This window comes from Lepisma saccharinum, unplaced genomic scaffold (genome assembly GCF_977018435.1).
Source record: "Lepisma saccharinum unplaced genomic scaffold, izLepSacc3.1 HAP1_SCAFFOLD_894, whole genome shotgun sequence".
Classification (NCBI taxonomy): Eukaryota; Metazoa; Arthropoda; class Insecta; order Zygentoma; family Lepismatidae; genus Lepisma; species Lepisma saccharinum.
In genome coordinates this window covers 11,883-39,681 of record NW_028143550.1, presented here as the reverse complement: position 1 = coordinate 39,681, position 27,799 = coordinate 11,883, and the positions used below count along the sequence as shown (strand labels likewise).

Genomic DNA, 27,799 nt, shown 5'->3' with positions numbered 1-27,799 from the left:
AGACAAGGTTGTCTTTTGCAGTTATGTTGAACCTAACTGTAGAGCAACTTAAAGAAAGCACGTTGAGAATGAAAATAGTTGCCGGCAGACATGCTAACCGTATATCGGTATTTAGACCGTCAACCATTGAACTTGTGACTCTAGTCGCATGGAAGCAAAGAGAAAGGTTTTCCCAAGCCACCACTCTTTGACTTGAGATGAGCTTAAGACACTAGTCTAAATGGAACTCTACTTTACCCGCCACGCAAGCAACCGGGGAGGTAGGTATACCAATCGGTATCAATGCCTCCGCTGTCGGTCAACCGCCGTTTGCAATTTCGTGGATGGAGTAGGGATCATCCTATCGGATGAGACCCGAAGCGAACGTTAGCTATGCGTTCAAAGGCCACCCCACTCTTGTGGGAGTTTTGGGTTTTTCTTTTCCGCAAAGCATTGCAGTATTCATAGTTTGCGGAAAAGCCACGACACTCGTCGTTGTTTCTGCACCGTGTCCGAGTAAGTGACAGAGCCGCGTATGCGGGAGGGTAGCCTGCCTTGGAAGACTGGTTCCACCGAACGACTCTAGGTTGAACCTGAACCAAGTTTGTTGCTGCTAACTTGTCAGCCCTCGGACTCGGTGGTTCGCCTCCGACACATGACGTAACCGTTTGAGCGGTAACCCCTCTGCTCTTCCGAACAACTGTAGGTCGAGCACCCCCGAGGGTAACTCCTTAGCCCACGGAACAACACCTTGAACTGACTTACCCACGCGTGTGGGGGAACGTGCTTACCTCAGCTCTTCCGAACGCCTTTAAGTCGAGCCTGCACCGAGGTAAGTACGACTACTTGTCAAAGTAAGGTGCCGACTGGCGACGGAGACTCCCAAAGGGTTCTTACTTCCTACCCCCCGCTCTTCCGAACAACTGTAGGTTGAGCGGTAACCCTCGGATAAACGCCTTGAAGTGACTTACCCACCTGTGTGGGGAAGCTTGCCTACCTCCAGCTCTTCCGAACGACTCTAGGTCGAGCCTGCACGGAGGGAAAGCAGAGCCACCCGTCAAAGTAAGGTGCCGAAAAATGCCTCTCAAACGGATAACTTGCCTACCTCTGTTCTTCCGAACGACTTTAGGCTGAGCACTCTGAGGGAAAGCAAGGAAGCTCGTCAACCGTTGGACGCCGAGCGAGTTTAGATAACCGGTCCTGTGGGAGTACTTGCCCAACTCTGCTCTTCCGAACGAATGTAGGCTGAGCACTCTGAGGGAAAGCAAGTTAGCTTGTCAGCCCTCGTTACCGAGACGTGACGAGACATCAATCGACGGAAAACAGGATTCTTGCCTACCTCGGGAACTCCGGCTCATCCGAACGACTCTAGGTTGAAGCCTGCACCGAGGGAAAGCAAGTTTCGCCGTCGTTTGATGGTAAGTTGGCCACCTCCGTTCTTCCGAACGACTCTAGGTTGAGCGAAGGAGCAAGCCGACATCGTCAGACTTCGGTCAGCGGGAAGTGACATAAGGTACCCGACCGGTGTTTTATTGCCTACCTTGGGAACTCCGGCTCATCCGAACGACTCTAGGATGAAGCCTGCACCAAGGGAAAGCATGCGAGCTATCTTTTCCCGCTCGGTGACGGCGATGCCTTCTCTGTTTGTGTTGCATCGTTTCCGGAGTTGACCTGTCCGCTCTGCCTACTTCGGGAACTCCGGCTCAACCGAACGACTTTAGGTTGAAGCCTGCACCGAGGGAAAGCAGCAGATCTGTCAACCTCGGTTGCGATGCAACCTAAACACGAAGGTTCCTGAGAACTTTGTACGGGTTGCCGTCGAAGCGTGCGTTCTCCGGAGCGCCGTCTTGAGTGGCTGCCTGTAGCCGTACAGGCACGGCTGTTCGCTGGGAGCTCCCAGCCTCCCAGGCCAGGAACAGAACCAAGACGCGGGCACGGTGCCAATCGAAGAAGTCGGTTCGCCGTTCCCGCGCGCAAACGAACGTCTCGAAGTTTCCAGCTTTAAAAGCGGAACTACGTAGGCCTCTAACCAAAGTAGTGGGAGTAGCAGTATGTTTTCGGGAAAGCGGTGTAACCTGTTGTTCACGCAGCAGTGTTGCGTTGCCTAAGTTAGTGGCGAGCCGCTTTCCTTGCTTAAAACATGGCACTCTGCCTCGCGCGAGTGCTGCATACGCACCGTATGCACCGTACCCTGGTTGATCCTGCCAGTAGTCATATGCTCGTCTCAAAGCCTAAGCCATGCATGTCTCAGTACAGACTTGACCAAAGTGAAACCGCGAATGGCTCATTACATCAGATATGGTTCCTTAGATCGTACGCATCCTACTTGGATACCTGTGGCAATTCCAGAGCTAATACATGCTCACGGCGTCTCCGGCCGGGCAACCGGACGGGGTGCCGTTACCTTTAAAAGACCAAACGGTCCGCTTCTGCGGGCCGACTCATTTGGTGACTCTAAGTAACCTCTAGGCAGATCGCACGGTCAAGCACCGGCGACGCATCTATCAAATGTCTGCCTCATCACACTGGATGGTGGGTTATTGGCCCACCATGGTGATTACGGGTAACGGGGAATCAGGGTTCGATTCCGGAGAGGGAGCCTGAGAAACGGCTACCACATCTATGGAAGGCAGCAGGCACGCAAATTACCCACTCCCGGCACGGGGAGGTAGTGACGAAAAATATCGATGCGGGACTCATCCGAGGCCCCGTAATCGGAATGTATCCACCCTAAACGTTTGGGTGAACCTATCGGAGTGCAAGTCTGGTGCCAGCAGACGCGGTAAGTCCAGCTCCGATAGCGTATACTGAAGTTGCTGCGGTTAAAAAGCTCGTAGTTGGATCTGGGTCTCGGGCGGTCGGTTCGCCGTCAGGCGTTGAATTGGCCGTACCGGACATCTTCTCGGTTTCCTCGGTCTGCTCTTCACCGAGTGGATCGTGGCATTCCGGGACGTTTACTTTGAACAAATTAAAGTGCTCAAAGCAGGCTATTTGCCTCGATTCTCCTTGCATGGAATAATGGAACAGGACCTCGGTTCTCTCTGTTGGTTTTCGAACCAGAGGTAATGATTAAAAGGGATTGACGGGGGCATTAGTATTGCGAGGGGAGAGGTGAAATTCTTGGATCCTCGCAAGACTACCTACAGCGAAAGCATTTGCCAAGAATGTCTTCATTAATCAAGAACGAAAGTTAGAGGTTCGAAGGCGATTAGATACCGCCCTAGTTCTAACCATAAACGATGCCATCCAGCGATGCGCAAGGTTCAAGATGACCTTGCGCGAAGCCCACGGGAAACCTGAGGTTTCGGGTTCCGGGGGGAGTATGGTTGCAAAGCTGAAACTTAAAGGAATTGACGGAAGGGCACCACAAGGCGTGGGACGTGCGGCTCAACTTGACTCAACACGGCAAAACTTACCAGGCCCGGACACCGTAAGGATTGACAGATTGAGAGCTCTCTCTTGATTCGGTGGATGGTGGTGCATGGCCGATTTTAGTTGGTGGAGCGATTTGTCTGCTTGATTGCGATAACGAGCGAGACTCCTGCCTATTAACTAGGCGTCGGGGTACGTGTACCCCCGGCGCATCAAACCTCTTCTTAGAGGGACCGGTTGTCGCAAGCAGCAAGAGTGGGAGCTATATCAGGTCAGTGATGCCCTTAGATGCTCTGGGCCGCACGCGCGTCACACTGAAGGAGACAACGCGTCTTCCCCTGCCGAGAGGTACGGGTAACCGCTGAACCTCCTTCGTGATAGGGACCGGGGATTGAAATTGTTCCCCGCTAACGAGGAATGCCCAGTAAGCGCGAGTCATCAGCTCGCGTTGATCGAGTCCCTGCCCTTTGTGCACACCGCCCGTCGATGCATCCGATCGAGTGATACGGTGAGGCCTTTGGACCGGCGCCCTGCCACCTTAAGCAGGAACCGTCGGGAAGACGGCCGAACCTGGTCACTTAGAGGAAGCAAAAGTCGTAACAAGGTTTGGGTAGGAGAACCTGCCCAAGGATCATTACCGTACGGTATATCCGCTTCTTCCTCCAAAACTTATGGTAGTACGCAGATCCGCACGAGCGTGGAAGGGACCCAAGGGGGCCCTGGAGCCTGCGGATATGTATATATCGAGTCCAGATCACTGTGTCTTGTGCAGCTTGGCCGACCACGGTGAGCCTTGCTGTAGAGCACGAAGCACGTTAATAGGGGTAGGTGAGTCTCGACCTTTAAAGGTATCGCCCCGCAAAAACATGCACCCGAACCCCGTCTCGAGGCCTTGGAGACGGTGGGGGTAGGTATCATCCGGGGAGGCTCGCGAGGGCGCTTCCCGATGAACAGACACATTATTCCGCCGGAGTGCGACCTGTCGCACTCTAGCAAACCACAAACAACCCCAGGCGGGGGATCACTTGGCTCGTGGGTCGATGAAGAACGCAGCTAGCTGCGAGTCAACTTGCGATCTGCAAAACAGAGAGCATCGACGGTTTCGAATGCACATTGCGGCCCGGGTCTTTACCTGGGTCGGTCCTGGTCGAGTGTCGGAAGTTTCAAAATGACGTGCTCTTAGGAGCACAGCGCGTGTAACAGCACGCCACGAGAGTCTCGCGGCCGCCTCTCTCCCAGAGGTAAGAGCGGTCGCGAGGTCGAATCCGAAAAAGGATCATTAGGAGTCGGCCGTGAGGTCGTCTCCTCCTCAGAGGAAGCCTTACACCTGCTCGTCCCTAGCCTTCCAAACAAATGGAAGAACCGGTCTCTCTGATCATATAGGTGGTTGTCGTATCATGTCATATAGGTGGTTGAAGGGTTAAGGATCGTTCCTCGGCCCCCAACGGGGGCAGTCCCCCTCGCAGGGATTGCCTGGCTGAGCGGGTGTGCGGAGTAAGCTCGATCGCCCCTTTACATCACCGACAGTAGATCCGCGCGAGCTAAGAAGGGACCTTGAACTAGCGAGTCCTGGAGCTGGCGGATCTTTCGTTAGGTAGGAGAGACCGGAAAACCTGCCAAGCAAGCAAACAAACTGGGGCCAAGCTTTAAGTGTTCTGTGTGGCGGAGACCACACTGATGCCTGGCAAGGAAGGTTTCCAACGTTCGGAAGGATGGGGATATGCCGGCAGGCTCGCGAGGCAACCTGGTGTGTGTTCAGCAAGGCAATTTTCTGAAATTGCAGGTGCACTTGCAAGAGATGAACTGAACAAGCATATACTGAGCGGACAAAGATGAACTGAGCAGACTCTAACAATCAACATGGCCGGCTTCCTGGAGCCGGCGGATGTTATCACGCACCCAGGTTGTTCGAGCAGGCACGCTGGTGCGAGAGGCGTAAGAGACTTAAACACCCGACCTCGACTCAGGGTTGACCACCCGCACGATTTAAGCATATCAATATGCGGAGGAAAAGAAAATAACAATGATTCCCTCGGTAGCCGCGAGCGAAAAGGGAGAAGCCCGTCACCCAAGCCTCCGGCACGGTTATCCGAGCAGGCGGGCGATTTGGTGGAAGGGAGCGTCCGTAAATCCCGCTCGGCGGGAGGTTCTAAGTGTAACTTGAAAGGACCAACATCCCACAGAGGGTGCTAGGCCCGTGCGAACCTCCGCCTTGCCGAGTCGGGCTGGGCGCTTTCCCAAGGATTCGGGATGCTCTGGAATGCATCCCTAAGTGGGAGGTAGATTCCTCCTAAGGCTAAATATCACCACGAGACCGATAGCGAACAAGTACCGCGAGGGAAAGTTGAAAAGAACTTTGAAGAGAGAGTTCAACAGTACGTGAAACCGCCTGGGGGTCAAACGGATGGAGCTCGAGAGTTCGATGGGGGAAGGTGATTCAAGGGTTAAGGACCAAGTCTCCGGCCCCCGAGCGGGGTTGTCCCCTTCCTTAGGGACCTCCCGTCTGCGAGGGTGCGTCCGGGACGGTCCCCCTTCATTCCGCGCCCGGTAGGGCACCGCGGCTCGTTGGGATCCGTCCTAAGGGCCTGGGGTGGAGCTCTCCGGCTCGTCCGGAGAACCCCCGGTGACCCGGATGGAACCCGACGGCTCATGGGCAGGCCTGGGGATCCGCCGCCGTTTTTAGGCGGAAGGCGTAGAGGTCGCAGCAATGTGGCGTGCCTGGCAGTGTCCCCCCGTCCCCCGCTCGTCCGAGCGGGGGTTCGCGGGGGGGCGTACTGTGAGCCCCGGGCCCGTGCGGTGTTCAACGAGTGGCCCATCCGACCCGTCTTGAAACACGGACCAAGGAGTCTAGCGCGTGGGCGAGTCTAAGGGAATCACTAAACCCGAAGGCGCAGTCAAAGCGACTGGGACGATCGAGGTGACCCGGAGTCGCTCAACGAAGGGCCCTCGCGCAGTCCCGGGGCGATTCCCCACCTCCGGGTGCGGGGATCGTACCTAAGAGCCCACTCGCTGGGACCCGAAAGATGGTGAACTATGCTCGGCCAGGACGAATCCAGGGGAAACCCTGGTGGAAGTCCGAACCGCCTCTGACGTGCAAATCGACCGTCTGAGCTAAGCATAGTGGCGAAAGGCCAATCGAACCGTCTAGTAGCTGGTTCCCTCCGAAGTGTCCCTCAGGACAGCTGGCGCTCGCAAGGGGGGTCCATCCCGGTAAAGCGAATGACCGGGGGCCTCGGGGCCGAAACGGCCTCGACCCACTCTCAAACTCTGAACGGGATGGAGGTCCCGCTTGCCCCTAGGGCGAAGCGGGGCCTTCTTTTCAGGACCCGAGTGCTCAGTGGGCCGCTCCTGGTAAGCAGGACTGGCGCTGTGGGATGAACCAAACGCCGGGTTAAGGCGCCTGAATCGACGCTGCTCAAACCACGAAAGGCCTCGGTTGCTCAAGACAGCAGGGCGGTGGCCATGGAAGTCGGCATCCGCTAAGGAGTGTGTAACGACTCACCTGCCGAAGCAACCGGCCCTGAAAATGGATGGCAATCGAGCGTCGTGCCTATACCCGGCCGCCGCCGCAATGCTAATGCATTGGCATCAATGCAAGAATGATGCGGCGGTGAGTAGGAGGGCGCGGCGGTGAGCGTGGAAGGGTCTGGGCGCGAGCCTGCCTGGAGCCGCCGTCGTTGCAGATCTTGGTGGTAGTAGCAAATAATCTGATGAGACCTCGCTGAGGTCAGACGTGGAGAAGGGTTCCGCCTCAACAGCAGTTGCAGGCGGGTGAGCCGGTCCTTAGACCGCGGAGAACTCCCACCGATGCGTCGGGTCAGTTTCGTGCCTGCCATTACCGCCTATACCTCCGGGTGTAGTGTAGTGGTTAGCGCGAGGCGCCGGCGTCTCGGCCGCGGTCGAAAGGGAAGTGGGGTATCCAGCCCTCCGCCGCGTCTCGGGACCGGGAGTGCGTCGCGGGTTCCCTCGAAGTCCGTAAGTCCAGGTAACTGGTGGCACCAGGAGAATCTGTCGGGTCCCGGGGGCAGAGTTGTCTGTTCTGTCAGAGCGATCCCCTACGCTCCCCGGAATCTTCCCAGAAGGAGAAGGGGACACTGGGGAAAGCTAAGAGAACCGTAGTTGGGTGCGGTTTCCCCGGGTGCCCGTCGGACCTTGAAAATCTTGGTGGGAACAGCGCAGCAGAGTCCCGAGGCCTGGCCGTACCCGAATCCGCATCTGGCCTCCGAGGTAAAGAGCCTCTTGACGATAGACTAATGTGGGTAAGGGAAGTCGGCAATTTGGATCCGTAACTTCGGAACAAGGATTGGCTCTGGGGACCGGGGCCGGTCGGGGCCCGGGGGGTCACCGCGGGTTCGGTCCGGCGTGGGTCTTTAGCGAGGGGCTGGCTCCCGAGCGTGGACCGCGCGTCGGACTTCCGCGAGCGTCCCTGGGCTCTCTGAGGGGAACGCACCGAACCCCTTGCCCCCTCGGGGGTGCTTGGGGGAAGGTGCCTCCCCTCGAGTCGGCCGCCGACGAACGGTCGACTCAGAACCGGCACGGACCAGGGGAATCCGACTGTTTAATTAAAACATAGCATCCCGACAGCCTGGAAGGGTGTTGACGGGATGTGATTTCTGCCCAGTGCTCTGAATGTCGCGCTGAAGAAATTCAGGGAAGCGCGGGTAAACGGCGGGAGTAACTATGACTCTCTTAAAACTACTTTGTAGTTGGATTCCCGATAGTCTCTAATACAAATGACGGGTTGTTCCAATGCGAGAAGCATAAAAACTTAATATTCACTTCAGGTACGAATATTATGAAACATTATAAATCTGATCACCAGAAGAATTTAATGTTTCAGTGTTCTAAATGCAAAGAACTATGGAGCGGCGCTCATGCTATGGAAACACACTACCCCAAATGTAAACCTAAAGATATATCCAAATTGAGATTTGTCTGTAGTGTTACTACTAATGCACAGAGCTGTAATAGAAGATTTAAAACAGCTAACGGTTTGGGACAACATCAAAGAGCCACCCATCGCGAATATTGGAACAGCGTCAAGACTAAAAGAATACGACCAACAGCTAAACCTAAGATGAATCCTAATAGACTCAAAGCATGGACTATCGAAGAAACCGAAAGGTTCATTGACATAGAAATGGAATTGTTAGATTTAGAGACTAAAAGGAATAAACTAATTGCTACATTTCCCAATAAGTCATTGCGACAATTTAGAGATAAGAGAAGACAACTAACCTTACAGGGTAAACTCCCTAAGAAATTTAATGACCTTAAACAAATAGATATGGGATTTGATCTATCCCTATCTCCTACGAAAACTAACAACATCTCATCCTCGCTGGTACAATTCAGGGAGGATACTAGACAAGAATCTCCTATTCTGGGAGAGGGCCCCTCAGGCCGTTATAATCTGCGTAAGCGCAGTAATGCTATCTCAAGCACGCAAGATATTCATCATGTTAATGAGTTTATACAACAGGCAGGGTGTTCCAGGGTTGAGACATCCCTTTTTACTCAATCTAGTTTGATGGGGGGGACGAGGCTATCTAACACATTTGATGTGCTAGATAGGAGTAGCCTCATTACTGGGTTTTCTAGTTCTTCTGACTTGGATTTATCAAGTGAGTCATCCTCTTCAGAGGATGACTACTCAAATAGTGATGTCTCAGCCCTGGACGCACCTCGCAAGAACGCACTACGAGACTACCGAGTACAGCATGTATATAAGTCTAACAAACATGTAAGTACCCCTTTGGGTAATGTTCAAACATTCATAACAGGTAATAAGAAACAAGAGCATGATCATTCCAGGATGGAGACGTCCACTTCTGAAGCTATTGGTTCTCAGATCGATAATAAGAAACAAAAATACGACCAGTCCATGGTGGAGACGCCCTGTTGTAAGCACAATAGTTCACGGGGGGGAATAGGGGCTTTAGTTACAATTGCAGATAATTGTGACACCAATGGTCCGCAAAAGGACATAGTAAAAGAAACGGGCCTCTCGACCATGGAACGGCCGTATCAAGAGATAGAACCATCTCATTATCAGCAGCTAGGTTGCGAAGAACGGACATATGATAGATCAGGGATGGAAGGATCCTATTTTGGAATACCTCTTTCTATGGGGGGGAAAGGGATCTCTGAAATATCAATGATTTGCGATGATCAAAACGATCCACAAATGGATACACCTAATAGAAAGGACCAATCGATCCCTGATCGTTCATATATAGATCACGATTCATACATGGAAATGATTCGATCTCTACCCATTAATCCGAACTCTGAGTTGAGACAAATTGATGCAAAGATTAAAAGTTTCTTTAACCAGGGTAGGAAAAAGGTAGAAACAGAGATTGACATCATTATAGATGAACTTACCACAACTCTTAAAACTACAAACCAAGAAGCAGACCAAGTTATAAGAAAACAACATCCCAAGAATTCATGTAACAAAAATGAAAAATCCAAAATGTATGGGAAAACTCAAGCAGTATTTCGGTAGTGCCCCCAGAAAATAGCCGACTCTATTATGCAAAACTCCAACGAATTCCTCAATGAAACAGAAGAAAAACCAACGGCTAATGACTTTGTTACATTCTATGAGGACTTATGGGGATCAGAAGGATCAAATAGACTTGACTTCGATTATGATCCAATTAAAAAAGACAATAACAGTAGAATGTTAAAACCAATTTCTCACGCAAGAATTAATAATAAGCTTAAAAAACTTAAGGACAGTGCCGCTGGTACTGATGGTTTGAAAAGATGTCACCTTAGAACTAAAGGCATAAATATAACACTAACATTATTGATCAATCTAATTTGGTTCACGGGATATTTCCCTAAATGTTGGAATAAGAATCGTACAATCTTTATTCCAAAAGCAGGGAAGGACAGAAGGATCGTCAGCAACTGGAGACCTATTACAATCAGCTCAATTTTATGCAGATTCTTCACAAGTATAGTTGATGAGACACTAAGAACATCAATAGACTTTTGTGATGAACAGAAAGGTTTTATAAAAGGTACAAGTTGCTCTGTTAACGCATTTCTACTGGATAAGATAATATATTATACAAAGAAACAGAGTAAGGGAAAGATGATTGGTTGCACCATCGACATTAGTAAAGCATTTGATACAGTGCCTCACAAAGCTATAATAGCTGCTTTGCAAAGCAAAGGGTTACACCCACATATAATAGCTGTGATTGAAAGTATGTATCAAGGAGCACAAACACTAATTGAAGGTAAACTAATTAATATCAATAGAGGTATCAAACAGGGAGACTGTCTAAGTCCGTTTCTGTTCAATCTGGTGTTCGACCAGATCATTAAAGATCTTAAATCTACAAATCTAGGAATCCCCCTTGACAATCAAAATCTATCCGCACTAGCCTACGCAGATGATATAATACTTTTCACAACCAAAGAAGATGACATGCAGTCACAATTAGATTTAGTGGTTGAAGAACTAGGTAAACTTGATATGACCCTAGCTCATAACAAGTGTATTGGATTTGCCATAGAAAACTCAAAACGAAATTGGATTTCTTCCGAACCGGCATTGTACATTACAGGTATACCGATTAAAACTGTTAAGTGTGATGAACCATTTGAGTACTTAGGCAACCCGTATACAGTTGCACAGGGAATATCGAATAAATTTACCATACAAAGATTTCAACAAATTCTCACCAATGTTTGCAAACTATCACTCAAACCTCATCAAAAATCAACCATAGTATGTAAGTATATTTTACCCAAACTCCAATACAACTGGACAAATGCAGGGCTCTCTAAGAATTTCCTAGAGAAAATAGATTTCGAAACCAGGAAATTTCACAAGATCATTTATAAAATTCCAAGTAACACGACAGACTCGCTCTTCTACTCTAGAAGGAGGGATGGAGGCTTAGGGATCCCTAAGATGTCAAACATCGTCCAATTAGCAATCTTAAATAGTTGGAATAAGTTTAAACTTTCAAAGGATAGCAATGTGACATTTTTGTACCAATATACAAATTTAGAAAATAGATCAAAAGCCATTGCTAAAACATTGGGAATATCGGGAGAATTAAACGTAAAGCAAATAAACCTAGCCAAGAATCATTTAAAGGTTAAGTCATTCTCGGATTGGAAATCCAAACCCATACAAGGTATGGGTATAGAATATTTTAAGGACGACCCAAAATCCAATATGGTTTTATTCGACCCAGATTTGCTTAAACCTAATATGTACAATGATTTTCTCAGGATGCGAACCAACACTGTGGGTTTAAACTCAATATTGAAAATTGCAAAATGCGTATCCAGCGATCTGTGCAGACGATGTCAGGCTTCACCTGAAACCATGGGTCACGTCCTGGGCCAATGCCCAGCCAATAAAGGATTAAGAGTGAAAAGACACGATGAAATTACGGATCTAATCTCAAAGAACTTACAGGATATGAGAATAGCTAAAGAGCAAACATTTATTAACAATAATGAAATTCTAAAACCAGATTTAGTAGCTATTAAAGGAGATACTGCTTATGTAACAGACGTTACAGTAAGATTAGAAAGTGGGCAATCACTTAAAGAAGCCCACCATGAAAAAGTCAGAAAATACTCAAGGTTAAATCCTGTACTTATAGACAAACTTAATGTTAAAACAATAGTGCATACACCCATCATTGTGGGTTCAAGAGGAGCTCTACCATCTGGAACGGTAACTTCTCTAAAGAAATTAGGAATTTACTCTTATAAATTAATGAAGACCATTAGCTTAATCGCTATCAGGACTAGTATTAGAATTCTAAATGGTCATTTGGACTCAAAATGAATTTGATAAATGCTGGAGTTTATATTTCACTAGCAATTTCAGGTAATTTCAATATTACATTATTTTAATGGATCTTTTAGACATATGCCAAATGTTACTGGCATCAAAATAACTTTTACTATATTTTATGGATATAATAATATTTTTAATTTAACTAACCTGTCATAAGCTCACCTTGTTGATTGGTTGAACAATATTTATTATGGATCAGAATTTTTCCCTGTTTTTTTTAGAGGGATTGCTTCGTGGCACAAAAGGGAACAAAGGTGAAACATCCGTAGGGATGCCATCCTGAAGAGTCCCGTGCACAAAGGACCTCATATTTTATCTGTATAGATATCCTATAAATGACATACCAAACATATTGTTTGGGAAAGACGAGGCTACTAGGCCCTGTGGAATAGCCAAATGCCTCGTCATCTGATTAGTGACGCGCATGAATGGATTAACGAGATTCCCTCTGTCCCTACCTACTGTCTAGCGAAACCACAGCCAAGGGAACGGGCTTGGAGAATGTCAGCGGGGAAAGAAGACCCTGTTGAGCTTGACTCTAGTCTGCCGCTGTCGGGAGACGTGACGAGGTGTAGCATAAGTGGGAGGGCTCCTTCGGGTGCCCGCCGGTGAAATACCACTACTCTCACTGTTTCCTGACTCACCCGGTTGGGCGGGACGCGGGCGTCGGGGTTCCCCATCCTCGTCGCACGCCGTTCGCGAACCAAGGCCCCTGCTACTGGCCGGCCGGACCGGACTCCTGGTCCGTGCCGGACAGGGGGCCGACCCGATCCGGGGACAACGGCAGGCGGGGAGTTCGTCTGGGGCGGAACATCTGTCAAAGGATAACGCAGGTGTCCTAAGGGCGGCTCACCGAGGCCAGAAACCTCGGGTAGAGCGAAAGGGCAAAAGCCGCCTTGATCCGCACCCTCAGTACGGGTGGGACCCGGGAAACCGGGGCCTATCGATCCTCCCCGTCCGAAGGATCTTCGGCGGGAGGTGACAGAAAAGTTACCACAGGGATAACTGGCTCGTGGCCGCCAAGCGTTCATAGCGACGCGGCTTTTTGATTCTTCGATGTCGGCTCTTCTTACCGTGGGGACGCAGCGCTCCCCAAGCGTATGATTGTTCACCAACCAACAAGGAACGTGAGCTGGGTTTAGACCGTTGTGAAACAGGTTAGTTTTATCCTCCTGGCGTTTAGAACGCGGCCAAGGTAATCCTGGTTAGTACGAGAGGAACCCCAGGTTCGGACCAATGGTACCGCGCTGGTTCGATCGAACCTTGGTGCGAAGCTACGTCCGACGGCTGAAGCCTGATCGCCTCTAAGGCCGAAGCTGTGCCCGGAGCTGCGTGACCGTGGGTCCCTGCACTCTGAAAGGCAGAACCACCAACGCTGGACCCCCTCACGGGGGACCGGTAAGGCGGGGAGCCACCAAACGGGTGGGGAAACTCACCCAAGGCTCCCCGCGAGTAGTGCCATCGAGACTCCGCCCACTTGCCCCACTGACCGAGGTCTTTGGGATTCTAGATGGGGATTCACGGGGTAATCAAGCACTCGGACGTAGGGACCCTTGAACCACTCGTAGACGACTTGAGTATCTGGCGGGGCGTCGTGAGCGGTGAAGCCTCCGTACGGTGGCGACCCGTTGAAAGGCAGCCCTCGCTTGCAGGTTCGTGCTGTCGGCTGCACGGCACCTGATTAAAGCAAGCAAACAACTCCTATTCTCTGTTAGGAGGACCCTTCCGGGACCTTCGCCGGGAGTCCAGACCCCGGTTTCGACCGGGGGAGGACACCCAAACCGGTGGTGGGTGGTGCCGGCCACCGGGGCTTCCAGCATTTGGCGGATAGCTGGACTTGGGGTTTATCACCCAGCCGACCAAAAGACTGACAACCCAGGTTAACCTGGGAGTGCGGAAACGCTTGGAGAATGTCAGCGGCGGGGAAAGAAGACCCTGTTGAGCTTGACTCTAGCCTGCCGCTGTCGGGAGACGTGACGAGGTGTAGCATAAGTGAGGGCTCCTTCGGGTGCCCGCCGGTGAAATACCACAATGTAAGTGACAGGCACTTGGAAATGTGCATTCATGAATGAATGCAATGCGTGAGTCTGCCACCTTGGAACCTGATGTTGAGCCTTTCGATGACGGTATCTATATAATAGAAACTTGAGGAGGCGACATACTGCCAGGAGCACATCACCGGCGCGGGGGAGCAAAGAGAGCTCTCCCTTCTCCGGCTCGGCGGTCCCAACGTTTGGTTGGAGATCGGCGAGCATTCGGAGGCGCTTGGGTTGGTCGGCTTGGTGCTGTCCATTCCTCGGATGTGACTCTACACGGCGGTGGACATTTAGGAAGGCCTTCTGGGCCTTCCCACGGGGGTCACCCTTTCTAATAAGGGCGATCCCCAAGCCATCGGCCGGCATGCGGCCGATGGGGCTTCCGGCGGGTGGCGGATCGCCGGACTTGGGGTTTGTGGGTAACAGATTGCGTTGTACCTATAACCCAGCCGCCCAAATGCTTAAGGCCTTCGAGGACGGGACCTATATAATAGGAGCTTGAGTTGGCCAAATTCAAGTATGTGCCAAATGAGGGTCCAACTTTGGTAGGGTGACGTGGAAGTAAGCGTTCCTCACTATTCCGTGCCGCGGAGGGGCCCTTGGTACGTGGTACGATGGATGCTGTAGGTGGCCGAAAAATCCTCACCTTCTTTGCGAAAGGCCACTCGCGGAGAGGTTTGGTTCTGTCATCCCTATCGTCGTTGGAACCAGATTTGAGCACTTGTTGAAATTGAGAGAATCCGCACTCTAGCAAGAAAGACCGATGCCTGCCAAGCATCTTAAACGAATGCAGTTGGCCGACCAAGGTGAGCCACTGCGAGCAAGGTTTGAGCACTTGCTGAAAGCGAGAGAATCCGCACTCTCGCAAGAAAGACCGATGCCTGCCAAGCATCTTAAACGAATGCAGTTGGCCGACCAAGGTGAGCCACTGCAAGCAAGGTTTGAGCACTTGCTGAAAGCGAGAGAATCCGCACTCTCGCAAGAAAGAAAGACCGATGCCTGCCAAGCATCTTAAACGAATGCAGTTGGCCGACCAAGATGAGCCACTGCAAGCAAGATGGGTACTTGCTAAGAACAGATCCGCGCGGAGTTCGTGATGTCGGTTTCACGGCACCCGGCGGTTTCTGTCTGTCTCTTTAAGGATGCCCCCTCGGGGGCATTCGCCGGGAGTCCAGACCCCGGCCGGTTTCGGCCGGCCGGGGGAGGACTCCCTAACCGGCAGCCGGCACCCACGTGCCGGCCGGCGGGGCTTCCGGCATGTGGCCGATAGCTGGACGTGGGGGTTTTTGGGTCCGTGTACGGCACGGGACCCTACAACCCAGCCGACCAAAATACTGACACCCCAGGTTAACGTGGGAGTGCTGAAAGGCTTGGAGAATGTCAGCGGCGGGGAAGGAAGACCTTGTTGAGCTTGACTCTAGCCTGCCGCTGTCGGGAGACGTGACGAGGTGTAGCATAAGTGGGAGGGCTCCTTCGGGTGCCCGCCGGTGAAATACCACCAATCCCGACGGTCGGCTCTTGCTGTAGAGCACTGGAAATTGGCGTTGATGGTGCTTGGCGGAGGTAGGAGAATGCGGATGATTCTGCAATGAATAGCAATCGGTGCAGGGTAGCCGAGTGCTGGGCTGAAGAGAGTGTCGTCTTCAAGACAGACACCTGCGGAGCTTGAGACTCTAGTCGGCACGTGTGTGCCTGCCTCCTTGAATCGAGCCTTCGATGACGGGACCTATATAATAGGAGCTTGAGTTGGCTGCATTCAAGTATGACGCCCTGGAACTGGTCCGCAATCTTTCTTACCTCACCGCCTTCACACCGAGCTGCCGCGGAGAGTCACATCCGCGGAGTGCACGGCACCGACGCGGGGGAAGATTATTCTCCCGCAGTTACCAGTTTACTTGGTGACATCCGATCCAATGTTTGTATAGGTGTGCAATTTTATCTCTAAAAGAAAGGTGACAGGACTTGCCCGGCAGTCACATCCATCGGAGGAGGGCCTCCACCCGGGGCTCTCCGCCGGAAGTCCAGACCCCGGCCGGTTTGCGTTGATGGTGCTTGGTGGAGGTAGGAGAATGTGGATGATTCTGCAATGAATAGCAATCGGTGCAGGGTAGCCGAGTGCTGGGCTGAAGAGAGTGTCGTCTTTAAGACGTACACTTGCGGAGCTTGAGACTCTAGTCTGCACGTGCCTGCCTCCTTGAATCGAGCCTTCGAGGACGGGACCTATATAATAGGAGCTTGAGTTGGCTGCATTCAAGTATGACGCCCTGGAACTCGTCGGCAATCTTCCGCAGCTCACCGCCTTCACATCGAGCTGCCGCCAGCGACGTGGAGAGTCACATCCAAGTAATGTTCAGCACCGACGCGGGGGAAAATTATTCCCCCGCAGTCACATCCATCGGCAGCGCAGGTGCGCGCAATGTTTCCACCGAAGTGGAGAGTCACAGCCAGGCCAAGTGTAGCAATAGAACCTGATTGAAACAAGCAACTCCTAGAGTAGGAGGGCCTCCACCCGGGGCTCTCCGCCGGAAGTCCAGACCCCGGCCGGTCTCGGCCGGCTGGGGGAGGACTTCCAAACCGGCGGCCGGCACGCATGTATCGGTCGCCGGGGCTTCCAGCATGTGGCGGATAGCTGGACTTGGGGTTTTTAGGGTATCCCGTGACTTGGTTGCCCTACGACCCAGCCGGCCAAAAGACATGCATCCCAGTTTATCTCGCTGTAGAGCACTGGAAATTGACCGGCACTTGTAAATGTGCCGGCAGATAGAGGTGTCTTGTGCAGTTAGGTTGAGCTTAACTGTAGAGCACCGGACCAAAAGCACGTTAATAATGATTGAAATTGACCGGCACTTGTGCCGGCCAGCATTCAACCGTATATCGGTTGATTGAGCTTAAGACTCTAGTAGTCGCATTTAATGAAAGTGCATGAATGAATGAATGCAATGGAGTAGGAGGGCTTCCACGCGGAGCTCTCCGCCGGAGGTTCAGACCCCGGCCGGTTTCGGTCGGCTGGGGGAGAACTTCCAAACCGGCGGCCGGCACGCATGTATCGGTCGCCGGGGCTTCCAGCATGTGGCGGATAGCTGGACTTGGGGTTTTAGGGTATCCCGTGACTTGGTTGCCCTACGACCCAGCCGACCAAAAGACATGTATCCCAGTTTAGCTCGCTGTAGAGCACTGGAACTTGCAAATGTGCAGTTAGGCACTTGTGCCGGCCAGCATTCAACCGTATATCGGTTGATGGAGCTAAAGACTAGTCGCATTTAATGAAAGTGCATGAATGAATGCAAAGTTTGGTTAACGCTCACACCTCCTGTGTTGATGGTGCTTCGCAGAGTCGCAAACCCATACGAATGCTGTGCGGGGAGAAGTTTGTGGAGAAGGGTTATTCTCCCAGCACCTTTACTTTTAGCGGTAATCTGTGGAGCAAAACCCGTATAGAAAGTCAAGCTGGGAAGAAAACAGAGATAAAAATTTCTGTGTACCATTGCCACATTGCGGTGCTGGTAGAAGAAGTTTGTGGAGAAGGTCTATTCACCCAGCACCTTTACTTTTAACGGTAATCTGTGGAGCAAAACCCGCTTAGAAATTCAAGCTGGGAAGAAAAATTGAGGAGGAGATTTGTGTTTATCATTGCCACATTGCGGTGCTGGTAGAAGAAGTTTGTGGAGAAGGTTTATTCACCCAGCACCTTTACTTTTAACGGTAACGTGTGGAGCAAAACCCGTATAGAAAGTCAAGCTGGGAAGAAAACAGAGATAAAAATTTATGTGTACCATTGCCACATTGCGGTGCTGGTAGAAGAAATTTGTGGAGAAGGTCTATTCACCCAGCACCTTTACTTTTAACGGTAATCTGTGGAGCAAAACCCGCTTAGAAATTCAAGCTGGGAAGTAAAATTGAGGAGGAGATTTGTGTTTATCATTGCCACATTGCGGTGCTGGTAGAAGAAGTTTGTGGAGAAGGTTTATTCACCCAGCACCTTTACTTTTAACGGTAATGTGTGGAGCAAAACCCGTATAGAAAGTCAAGCTGGGAAGAAAACAGAGAAGCAGATTTGTGTGCCTTTGCCACATTGCGGTGCTTTTGTAGATGTTTGTTGGGAAGATCCATTCTCCCAGAATTTTTGCCTTTAACGGTAATCTCTGGAGCAAAACCCGAATGGAAAGTCAAGCTGGGAAGCTTCGTTCTCCCAGATCTTTTACCTTTGACTGTAATCTCTGGAGCAAAAGCCGAATAGAAAGTGAAGCTGGGAAGAAAACAGAGGAGGATGATATTGTGTCACTGCCACATTGCGTTGCTCGTACAAGTTTCTTGGGAAGCTTTATTCTCCCAGAATTTTTGCCTTTAACGGCAATCTCTGGAGCAAAAGCCGAATAGAAACTCAAGCAAATACCGCATAGAAAGTCAAGCTGGGAAGAAAACAGAGAAGCAGATTTGTGTGCCTTTGCCGCATTGCGGTGCTTGTAGATGTTTGTTGGGAAGATCCATTCTCCCAGAATTTTTGGCTTTGACGGTAATGTCTGGAGCTAAACCCGAATGGAAAGTCAAGCTGGGAATGAAACAAAGGAAGATGATAGTGTGTCACTGCCACGTTGCGTTGCTTGGACAAGTTTGTTGGGAAGATTTATTCTCCCAGAATTGTTGCCTTTAACGGTAATCTCTGGAGCAAAAGCCGAATAGAAAGTAAAGCTGGGAAGAAAATTGAGGAGGAGAATTGTTTGTGTGTGCGTATGCCTTTGCCACATTACCGTGCTTTTAGAAGTTTGTTTCATTCACCCAGAACTTTTAGCTTTGACGGCAATCTCTGGAGCAAAAGCCGAATAGAAAGTGAAGCTGGGAAGAAAACAGAGCAGGATGATATTATGTCACTGCCACATTGCGTTGCTCGTACAAGTTTGTTGGGAAGATTTATTCTCCCAGAATTTTTGCCTTTAACGGCAATCTTTGCAGCAAAAGCCGAATAGAAAGTCAAGCTGGGAAGAAAACAGAGGAGGATATTATTGTGTCACTGCCACATTGCGTTGCTTGTACAAGTTTATTGGGAAGCTTTATTGTCCCAGAATTTTTGCCTTTAACGGCAATCTCTGGAGCAAAAGCCGAATAGAAAGTCAAGCTGGGAAGCTTTATTCTCCCAGAATTTTTTTTCGCCTTTAACGGCAATCTCTGGAGCAAAAGCCGAATAGAAAGTCAAGCTGGGAAGAAAACAGAGGAGGATGATATTATGTCACTGCCACATTGCGTTGCTCGTACAAGTTTGTTGGGAAGATTCATTCTCCCAGAATTTTTGCCTTTAACGGCAATCTCTGGAGCAAAAGCCGAATAGAAAGTCAAGCTGGGAAGATTCATTCTCCCAGAACTTTTACCTTTGACGGTAATCTCTGGAGCAAAAGCCGAATAGAAAGTAAAGCTGGGAAGCTTTATTCTCCCAGAACTTTTACCTTTGACGGTAATCTCTGGAGCAAAAGCCGAATAGAAACTAAAGCTGGGAAGAAAACTGAGGAGGAGAATTGTTTGTGTGTGTGCCTTTGCAACATTACCGTCCTTTTAGAAGTTTGTGGAGAAGCTTCATTCGCCCAGAACTTTTACCTTTAACGGTAATCTCTGGACCTAAAGCCGAATGGAAAGTCAAGCTGGGAAGAAAACAGAGGAGGATGATATTGTGTCACTGCCACATTGCTTTGCTTGTACAAGTTTGTTGGGAAGCTTTATTGTCCCAGAATGTTTGCCTTTAACGGCAATCTTTGGAGCAAAAGCCGAATAGAAAGTCAAGCTGGGAAGAAAACAGAGGAGGATATTATTGTGTCACTGCCACATTGCGTTGCTTGTACAAGTTTATTGGGAAGCTTTATTGTCCCAGAATTTTTGCCTTTAACGGCAATCTCTGGAGCAAAAGCCGAATAGAAAGTCAAGCTGGGAAGCTTCATTCTCCCAGATCTTTTACCTTTGACTGTAATCTCTGGAGCAAAAGCCGAATAGAAAGTAAAGCTGGGAAGCTTTATTCTCCCAGAACTTTTACCTTTGACGGTAATCTCTGGAGCAAAAGCCGAATAGATAGTAAAGCTGGGAAGAAAACTGAGGAGGAGAATTGTTTGTGTGTGTGCCTTTGCAACATTACCGTCCTTTTAGAAGTTTGTGGAGAAGCTTCATTCACCCAGAACTTTTACCTTTAACGGTAATCTCTGGACCAAAAGCCGAATGGAAAGTCAAGCTGGGAAGAAAACGGAGAAGGATATTTGTGTGTCACTTCCACATTTCGGTGCTTGTGCAAGTTTGTGGAGACGCTTTAATCACCCAGAGTTTTTACTTTTGACGGTAATCTCTGGAGCAGAAGCCGCATTGAAAGTCAAAGCTGGGAAGAAAACGGAGATGGATATTTGTGTGTCACTGCTGGTACAAATTTGTGGGGAAGCTTTATTCACCCAGAACTTTTACTTTTGACGGTAATCTCTGGAGCAGACCCCGCATTGAAAGTCAAAGCTGGGAAGAAAACGGAGATGGATGTTTGTGTGTCACTGCCACATTGCGGTGCTCGTACAAGTTTTTGTGGAGAAGTTGAACGTCATTTCTTACTGTGCTGTCGCTTTTGCAAGTTCCGAGTTTTTTTTTTTTTTTTTTTTTTATTTACTTGTTGTAAGTTTTAGACTACATCTGACAATCGTTTTCCCAAGGTGCATAGATAGCATTTTTAAGCTGAAAGTAGATTTCATCACTGTAATTTTTTTGCGAAGGAAAGTTGTGCCGGCAGAGATATCTTGCTGTAGAGTAGATACTTGTGTAGGCCGGCAAAGACACAACAGAGTGTCTTAGCTTGGATGTGGTTGAAGAGAGCAATCCACATTCGAAGCCAAGCTGGGAGGAAAGTGGACGAGAGGCGTGTATCCCAGCTTTCAACAAAATATATGTTATCACTGAATGCAAAGTGAGGTTAACTCTCCCACCTCCGTTGTTGATGGTGCTTGGCCGAGGAGTTTGTGGAGATGCTTTATTCTCCCAGCACGGTTACTTTTAACGGTGATCTGTGGAGCAGAACCCGAATGGAATGTCAACATGGGAAGATAACGGGGGAGGAGATTTGTGTGTGTGTGTCATTGCCAATGCTGTGCTTGTACAAGGTTTGTGGAGAAAGTTTATTCTCCCTGCACCTTCACTTTTAACGGTAATCTGTGGAGCACATCCAGCATAGAAAGTAAAGCTGGGAAGAAAACACAGAAACGAGGAGATTTGTGTGTGTGTCAGTGCCACATTGCGGTTCTCGTAAAAGTTTTTGTGGGGAAGTTGAACGTCATTTCTTACTGTGCTGTCGCAAGTTCCGACTTTTTTAAATTTTTTTTTAAATTTATTTGTTGTAAGTTTTAGACTACATCTGTCAATCGTTTTCCCAAGGTGCATAGATAGCATTTTTAAGCTGAAAGTGAACTTTATCACTCTAATTTATTTGCGAAGGAAAGATGTTTGTTTCTGTCGTTTAGAATGAAAAGTTTTGCCGGCAGAAAACGTATGCATCGCCTTGCAACATGCAAATGTGCCGGCAGAGATCTCTTGCTGTAGAGTAGATGCTTGTGTAGGCCGGCAAAGACACAACAGAGTGTCTTAGCTTACGACTCTAGGCTCGTGGAATGTGGTTGAAGAGAGCAATCCACATTCGAAGCCAAGCTGGGAGGAAAGTGGACGAGAGGTGTGTATCCCAGCATTCAACAGTATATATATTATCACTTAATGCAAAGTGCGTTAACGCTCCCACCTCCGTTGTTGATGTTGCTTGGCCGAGAAGTTTGTGGATGATGAGGTTTATTCTCCCAGCACAGTAACCTTTAACAGTGATCTGTGGAGCAAAACCCGTATAGAAAGTCGAGCTGGGAGGAAAACTGAGGAGATGAGTATGTGTGTGTGTGCCATTGCCACATTGCGGTGTTGGTAGAAGAAGTTTGTGGACAAGGTTTATTCGTCCAGCACCTTTACTTTTAACGGTAATCTGTGGAGCACATGGAAAGTCAAGCTGGGAAGAAAACAGAGGAGAAAATTTGTGTGTATCATTGCCACATTGTGGTGCTGGTAGAAGTATTGTGGAGAAGGTTTAATCACCCAGCACTTTTACTCTTAACGGTAATCTGTGGAGCAGAACCCGCATAGAAATCAAAGCTGGGAAGAAAACGGAGGAGGAGATTTGTGTGTGTGTGTCATTGATTGCCACATTGCGGTGATTGTAGAAGTTTGTGGAGAAGGTTTACCCTCCCTGCACCTTTACTTTTAAAGATAATCTGTGGAGCAAAACCCGCATAAAAAGTCAAACTGGGAAGAAAACTGAGGAGATGTGTGTGTATCTCATCATGGAACCGAACTGAAGACTCTGGTCTAATTTAAGGAATGCAACGTGTGGTTAACGCTATTGCCTCCGAGGTTGATGGTACATCTTTATTTACCTGGGAAAGGAAATGTGAGCATTTTCGTTTGAGTAAACTTAACGTTTTTAGCTTTTTATCTGTGGTTTGGTACGGAAAAGTTCAACGCTGTTCATGTCTTCTATTTCAAGTGCAACGTTATTTATCACTCTGCTGTCATTTTTGCCAAGAAAACTTCTTCAAGTTTCTTTATTTTTTATTTGCTGTAAGTGTTAAACTACCTCCGTTTGTCTTTTTCGCAAGGTGCATACATAGGTCTGAAGTTTAAGCGGTAAAGGAAAATGTCGGTTCAACGCTGTTCATGTTTTCTATTTATAGTTGAACGTTATTTATTACTCTGGTGTCATTTTTGCCAAGAAAACTTAAAAGTTTTTGTTTTATTTGTTGTAAGTGTTAAACTACCTCCGTTTGTCTTTTTCGCAAGGTGCATAGGAAATCTTGATATTTTGTTTTCGTGACTTTTAAACTATCTGTACTTCTTGCAAGGTGCAGAGGTCTGAAGTCTTAAGCGGAAGGAATACACAGTATACTTTGTATCTGTAATTTTTGGTGAATGAAATATTTAAGTAACTTTTCCGCTAAAAATGATTTTTTTATTTGATTTAAAATTCGGTGAAATTTACCGAACTTGGTTACCTTCCCAGATCATTCCTATTTCAACTTGGCTTAGGGGTTAGAGTTTTCTTCGATTTGTCTTTCTGAACTGGTCTCGTATATCGATCCTCTTATTTGTGCAACAGTCTCGGAAAGAAAATATGGACTTTCGTTACATCCGGAGGTTGGATTTCGGTTACCACGATCGAAGCAGATAACCTAACCCCTAATCCAAATTGGTCTTTCTGCTGCAAAACCCATGGTCTCTCGTTACATTCTTGGGTTTTATGAGACCGGGAATTGGGTGTTTGCTACAGAGCTGGTATACTTGCAACTGGTCTTATCTCAGCTGGCTTATTTGCACCCAAAACAGCACACGATACGTGCTTCCAAAAATGTACTCTAAATATCGCGGTTAGCTTTCCTTGCATATATTCGTGTATGGGAAGGAAGAATCTTAGCTCCTACTAGCTTTCTTCCAGAAATTCCGTTTCGATTCCATGTTAAAGATCGTGTGAATTTAGCATTTTCCCTGAATTTGAAGTAGGGAATCAAACCTTTCCCGTGACTCGAACCCTCAACCTGCTGGTTACTGTACCTTCATGTTATCCTGCCAGGTCCTTCCCCTTTCACCCTGGCTTAGGGGTTAGGATTTTCTTTCATTTCAGGTTTTGAAATGGGATGTTTTCTGCAGTTTGAGGTCCAAAAATTTGCAAGAAATGAAGTTGGCCATTATCGGTCTTTTGTCCATAATTTTGTGAAAGTGTTACAAAATGGTGAAAATGAACGTAAGTCTAGTTTCGAGACATTCTTTTGTAACGCATATTAGAGTCATTTAAAAATGTGCACTTCTTGGATGGAGCGAGAGATAGGATGGCGCTCCTTCAAGTTTCTGATTTTTTTTAAACTTTGAGCTAGAGAGCTCAATTTTTGACCAACGATAAAGAATATTAAACGAATCCGACGTGTAAATGCGTTTCCAACATATCCCAAAAAATAAGGCCGCCATTTTGGAAAAGGAATTTTTCTCCATTTTCTTGAATTTTATCATACTAATCGCTACTTGATTTTTGTGAAACTGTTATATCCTCGAAGAGGAGTTCAGACGTTATTATAATCCAAAGTTTGGTTTATCTCGCTTAAGGACGAATGCATTTTTTAAGATAAAATTCCCGTTCCTGCTCGAGGAGAGATTATCGCGTTTTCGGCCCTTTTTCTAGCATTTTCTCATACTTACCTCCACGCTAGCGTTGTGCTGCTGTATTTTCCTTATGGGGGATGTCCCACTCTACCAGATTCCAAAGTTTTGATCTTCTCGGTTACCCGGAAATACTTTTTTTTTTGCCATTTTGTGCCTGGAGAAAACTGGCACGGACTTTTTACATATTTTTTTCATGCTAAGCTCGGTGCTGTACTTTCCTTAAAGCGGAGGTCAGACATTACCAAAATTATATTACTTTTCTTTTTCTTGGTTAACTAGAAATAACGTTTTTTTGACCAAAAACGCCAGCTAGTGATCTTGCATGGTCGGCCATTTTGTCGTTATTTGAGGCCTTCAGGAAATTTATACCATATCCAAATTCATTCTCTTTCGAAATATTTACTTTATGCAATCCCCCACGCCAAGTGCATTTTTCAAATATCCCGCCAAAATTAACTGCTTTTCAAATGGATTCCATATGGCATTCTCAGCCTTGATTTTCGCTCGGGTATCATAATTTTCGGGTGTCTGGTGACTCGAACCTGTAACTTCCCTGTCAAGTCACCGGTCAGGCTATCTCGCCACGTTCTTGCTTCGTCACCCTGGCTTATAAGTTAGCGTTTTTCTTAACCGAGCGCCTTGTTATCGAGATTAAGAAATAATCGAGGAATGAGAAAAATAATGTAGTAACGGCGCAGGCTATCGGATTTGCTTTCCAAAAATACACTCTCGTCCTCCTGCTTCCCTCCATCCAAAAATTATGAGTATTGGATCAAAATTAATTTTCTATTAAATTGTGAAAATTACCATTTTCACTCAAGAATCATACTTTTCAAGTGACTCGAACACTCAACCCCATTCTTACTTTACCGTCAGGCTATCCTTCCACGTTCGCTAACCTGGCCATTCGGAAAGCGTTTTCCTGCACTTTGAGCAATGACGTTGCAGTTTCCCAAGTCGAAAAGTGTCTTTCCGTACTGGTCTCAAAAATCTTTCCACTTACATGTGCTACATACCCAATCTGGATTTCGGCGGCCTAGGATAGGAGCAGATAACCTAACCCTAATCCAAATTGGTCTTCGTGCTGCAAAACCCATGGTCTTTCGTTACATTTTTGGGTTTATGAAACCGGGAATTGGGTGTTTGCTACAGGGCTGGTTTAATTGCAACTCGTCTTATTGAAGCTGGGTTAATTGCAGCAGACTTGTGATTTTGGCTTCATAAAACGTACTCTACGCATCGCGTTTAGCTTCCCTTGCATATATTCTTGTAGTGGAAGGACGAGTCATGCTTTCTACAGAAATTTGAAACTTTTCTTCCAAAACTTTATATTTTATTAAATTTTAAAAAACGGGTAAAATTGACCATTTCCGCTGAATTTCGAATGGAGAATCAAATTTTCCCGTGACTCGAACCCTCAACCTCCTGGCTACTTTACCGTTAGTCTGTCTTCCAGGGACCTTCCTCTGTCACCCATTCTTAGGGCTTAGCGAAATCTTTAGTTTGAAGTATAGAAATAGGTATATTTGTACATCAGAACGGGCAGACTTGTGATTCTTGCTTCCAAAAATCTACCCTACCCATCGCGCTTAGCTTGGTGGGGGAAACCGGTCATGCACGGTTCTCAGACACCTGCTTTGGGAGACCAGCTTCATTTCTCCCCCACCCCATCCCTTCTTCTTCGGCCGGTCGGTCGCGTAAATCCGATTGATTGACCAATAAATGACCTCGTAATTTAAATTCGAACTGGAAATCTTCCTTGGGCAACCGTTTCTTCTTCCCTTCATTGTATTGCTTGTCTTGGAGCTGAAAGGAAGCGAATCGAAAATCTCAAGATGGATTTCAGGTGAGTGGGTGGATTTTAAAATGCGCTATTTTGTTGTGTTATTTTGTGCCACGCGCATAACGATGTCTTTTCATTAAACGAATACCTTTCTTCTCCAACAGTAACGATCCTATGATGCCGAATTATGCAACGCCAGTCCAAGGAGGCCTTACCGACGAAGATGTTGCATTCCTGGACTCCATTTCCGGCGAATTGGTGCAGCTTCAACTTGACCAGAGGGAGTTACGAATCCCGGAACCCGAGACCATGTCGGTGGAGCAACTGGAAAGATCCTTGAAGATCGTAGACGAGTTAATAGTAAGTTGAGTACGGTAACAGAGACGATGTTTCACGTGTATTTTCGTGTGTGCAATATTCTAAATTGTTATGTCCGTTTCTACAGCTATTTTTCTTTCATTTTTGTCTTTGCAGCGACAAGAAACACAGGTACAGGAAGAGCCACAACAGCAGCAGCCACACCAAATGCAACAACAGCATCTACAACAACAACAACAACAACAACAGATTGAGGAGGCTCCGACACCCCCACCTCTACCCGCACTGAAGAAGAAGAAGAACAATAACGTAAGGCGGAAGGTGAGTTATTCGTAGAAATTCAAATGTTCGCTCTGTGCCTGTATTTAATTGTAAATCGATAAATCTCTGCGTGTCGGTGTTAAACTCATGCCTTTGTCTTCCCTCTTTGTATTTTGCAGAAGATCTGCCCAGAGTGCGGGGAGGAGTCGGCAACTGTTCCACGGCACCTTCGGAGGAGGCACTTATATTCCAACAAGCAGATGGAGGACTACTTTGCCTCCTCTGAGGGGATGAGGAAGATAAAGAATCCTGACCGGCGCGTCAATTGTAAGGTCGACGGCTGCCGGGGAAGCGTCATAAAGATGGGCCAGCACCTTATTCAAGATCATTCATTGAAGCGGGGTACAAGAGAGTACAAGAGACTGATGGCGCTTTCCCGGGGGTGGGTGAGGGTTGACGAGGAGGAGAAGGGTGCAGCTTTGTAAATATTTTTAGTTTAATTGTGGTTGTTATCATTATTATAAACATCGAGGTGTTTAATATTTTGCTTTTCTTTGATTTTAATATTGTAAATAATATTTCTTGTGTGTTTAATTATGTTTATTTTTTATTGATTATTATCTACGATTATTATTTTATATTCATTGTTTCTTGTATTGTATCATTCGGCTTCTTTGATTTGTAAATATCTATGTGCTTTCTATTTTCTATTGTTATTTTTTTATAAGATTTGGTAATTTATTTTGATTGTATGTGAATCATTGTCTTATTTTTTCTATTGTTATTTTGTTAAATAAAATTATTTTTCTTTTTTTAAAAAAATAAATATGGAATTTTATTTAAACCATCTTTGCTTCTTGTTTTTGTAATGAATATTTTGGTTTTGATAAAATTAAAGAAATGAGTAATGATAATCGTTAATCGCAACGACAGTGGTTGATGATGATTGAATTGTTTAAAGTCCACTTTATGCACAGAAAGGCTAATCAGGACTGGACCTACAGTTTAAAGTGG

The 27,799-nt window shown here is 47.7% G+C and overlaps 2 non-coding genes and 1 pseudogene across 2 annotated transcripts; all 3 read left to right on the top strand.

The window, feature by feature from the left end:
• The first annotated feature begins 2,167 nt into the window (after positions 1-2,167).
• LOC145983419 (small subunit ribosomal RNA) lies at positions 2,168-3,988 on the top strand. Its single transcript, XR_014441252.1, has one exon. It is a non-coding gene; the product is annotated as a small subunit ribosomal RNA (ribosomal RNA).
• Positions 3,989-4,356: 368 nt separating this feature from the next.
• On the top strand, positions 4,357-4,508 carry LOC145983418 (5.8S ribosomal RNA). The gene has a single exon (XR_014441251.1). It is a non-coding gene; the product is annotated as a 5.8S ribosomal RNA (ribosomal RNA).
• A 796-nt stretch (positions 4,509-5,304) lies between these two features.
• On the top strand, positions 5,305-13,851 carry LOC145983420 (large subunit ribosomal RNA; annotated as a pseudogene).
• The last annotated feature ends 13,948 nt before the right edge of the window (positions 13,852-27,799 follow it).